The sequence below is a fragment of the Propithecus coquereli genome, unplaced genomic scaffold, assembly GCF_000956105.1.
Source record: "Propithecus coquereli isolate 6110/MARCELLA unplaced genomic scaffold, Pcoq_1.0 Scaffold298, whole genome shotgun sequence".
Classification (NCBI taxonomy): Eukaryota; Metazoa; Chordata; class Mammalia; order Primates; family Indriidae; genus Propithecus; species Propithecus coquereli.
Genome location: NW_012148596.1, coordinates 1041841 through 1044816, shown reverse-complemented (window position 1 = coordinate 1044816; position 2976 = coordinate 1041841). Strand labels below are relative to the sequence as shown.

The window sequence follows — 2976 nt, the reverse complement described above, 5'->3', positions numbered from 1 at the left end:
AATGTCAGAAGATACACACATCCCTTGAAGTCTTGGATATTGTTACCCACTCTGGTTGTTTAATTTACCATGTTATGTAATAACAACTCCTAAATCTCTAAATCCAGGTTAGGGCTTTCCAGCTGTCTAACTAGACATTCCTACTTAGATTTCAAACTCATACAGTAGTCCCCTCTCATCCCAGGTTTTGCTTTTCTTGGTTTCAGTTACTTGTAGTCAATTATGGTTCAAAAATATTAAATGGAAAATTTCAAAAATAAATCATTCATTAGTTTTAAATTGCTTGCCTTTCTAGTAGTGTGATGAAATCTCGAGCTGTCCTGTCCCATCCCACCTGACATGTGAATCATGCCTTTGTCCTGTGTATCCATGCTGTAGATGCTACCACCTGATAGTCACTTACTAGCCATCTTGGTTTTCAGAGCGACTCGTCGCAATATCACAGTGCTAATGTTCAAGTAACTACCTAATAGTGGCCCCAAAGCACAAGAGTAGTGATGCTGGCAATTCAGATTTGCCAAAAGGAAGCCATAAAGTGCTTTAAGTGAAAAAGTGAAAGTTTTCACGAAGAAAAAAGTCATATTCTGAGGTTGCTAAGATATATTGAGAGAGAGGTCTCATTCACATAACTTTTGTCATAGTATATTCTAATTCTATTTTGTTATTAATCTCTTATTGTACCTAATTTATAAACTAAACTTTATCATAGCTTTGTATAGGAAACATCATAATGTATATAGGGGTCAGTACTGCTTGGGGGGGGTCTTGGAACATATCTTCCAAGCATAAGTGGGGACTACTGTATATCCAAAATTGAATTTATTTCTGTATTAGTCAGGGTTCTCCAGAGAAACAACCAATACTGATACAGATTTTGGTACCAGGACTAGTTCTAGAGGAACAGAATTTTAAGGATGAGTTTCCTTAATTGGTTTTGTGTTTCTGGAATTGGCTTTCTAATCTGCTTAGACCTAAAAATGCTAAGGACTCTACTTCTAATAGTACAGAGAGCACTGATAGTCCATGGTGTGAACTGTTTCTTACAGAGATACACAAAATAAATGTATTTAATACTCCCAATTTACTGCTTATAAGAGGCAGGGAATTTAGTAACTCTATACATGGTGCTTTTGAACATTCGTGGAAAACCAAGAAATATAATGACATTGGTTGGTTCCTCCTAGTGTTGCTGAACAAAATAATGAAAGAAAAAGATGAGCCCAGGGATTCCATTTCTTGGGCCCACCCAATGACCTAAGAGTTTCTAAGTGTGCCCTGGAATCTTCTGTAGCTACAGGGCTGAAATTGCAGAAATCAAACATGAGCTCTCACTTGTCATGGGACTGGCTGAATTACAATGAAAGTTGAACTCTTTAGGCTCGCAGAGTACCTGCTGTTAAAGTGGGGGCACTGATTGGGGAAGAATGGGATCCTGCAAGTTGGGATGGGGACTTGTGGGAAGACCCTGATGAGTCTGGGCACTCGTGAGTCTTGTTTGCCAAAAGTGACCTCCCCACCCCTAGGGGCAGGAGCATTCCTATCCACAGTGTCGTCAGCCTTTCCACCTGCAGGAGGGAATTGAACTCTGCGTTGCCCAAGGAAATGGTATGGGCCTCCCGAGACAGTTGCCTAGCAAGACAGTGCTGAGCTCCTGAGGACCCCACCCACAACCCGTCTTTGCTTCTAGACCTATAACTAGACTCAAGTCTAGCAGGACCCATGAGAAGGTGCACTACACCCCACTTCTGGTACCAAAACTTGTATTAGGGTTCTCCAGAGAGAACCAATGTGATATATAAATACAGTCATGTGCCACATAATGACATTTCATTGAATGATAGACCACATATACAATGGCGGTCCCATAAGATTACAATGGAGATGAAATATTTCTGTCACAAATACTGACCATTGTATTATAGTTGCCTTCAGTACTCAGTACAGTAACATGCTGTAGAGGTTTATAGTTTAGGAGCAGTAGGCCGTAGCATACCAGATAGTCTGGTTATGTAGTAGGCTATACCATCTGGGTTTGCGTAAGTGCAGTGATGTTTGCACAAACGTAAAATCACCTAATGATGCGTTTCTTAGAACCTATCCCCTATCATTAAGCAACAGAAGACTGTGTATAGATATGTGAGAGGGGACTTACTAGAAGAATTGGCTCATGGTTAGGAAGCTGAGAAGTCCTATGCTGAGCCGGCAGCAAGCTGGAGACCTGGGATGCTGAGAGTCCAAGTCTAGAGGCCTCAGAATCAAGAAACGTGGTGGTGTAACTCTCAGTCCGAGGCCAGAGGCCTCAGAACCTGGGGGGTGGCTGGTGTAAGTCCAAAGACCTGGGAGCCTCAAGTTGTTATGCAAGGACAGGAGAGCGTTGATAGTCCCAGCTCCCACAGATAGCTGAACATATTTTCCTTTTCCTGTTTTCGTTCTCTCCAGGCCCCAGCACATTAGATGGTGTCTGCTCACATTGTCGTCCACGCAGACTCACTGCTGGTCTCTGGAAACTACACCCTCACAGACACACCCAAAACTAAAGCGTTACCAGGTTTCTAGGTATTCCTTAATCCAGTCAAGTTGGCACCTGTTAACATTAAGCGTCAGAATTATCTTCTTGCCTAAGCAGGCAACAACTTTGTTATGTCTTGTCTTCATAAATGGTACCACACCCACTGTATTGCCCAAGCCAGTGTCCTAGGCATCATTCTTGTGTTCTCCCTTTTCCAAACTGACCCTCTCCAACCTCCCAATCTAATTACTAATCACCACTACCTGTCACTTCTAATCATCATCTGCGTTTCAGATTGTTGCAGTGCCTTCCTAAGCAGTTTTCCTGCTTCCAGTCTTGCCCCTCACTTTCCATGTGTTCTCCACACATAATAATGATCTTTTAAAAGTGTATTTCTAATTATGTCACTTGGCAGAAAGAATCTGTTATGGTTTCCTAGTACTCTCAGGATAGAGTAGAAACTTCTT

The 2976-nt window shown here is 42.0% G+C and overlaps 1 protein-coding gene across 1 annotated transcript in view; it reads left to right on the top strand.

Moving 5' to 3' along the window:
• Positions 1–2976, top strand: part of E2F6 (E2F transcription factor 6) — a 31674-nt gene that overhangs the window by 6914 nt on the left and 21784 nt on the right. The gene's annotated exons all lie outside the window — the stretch shown is intronic.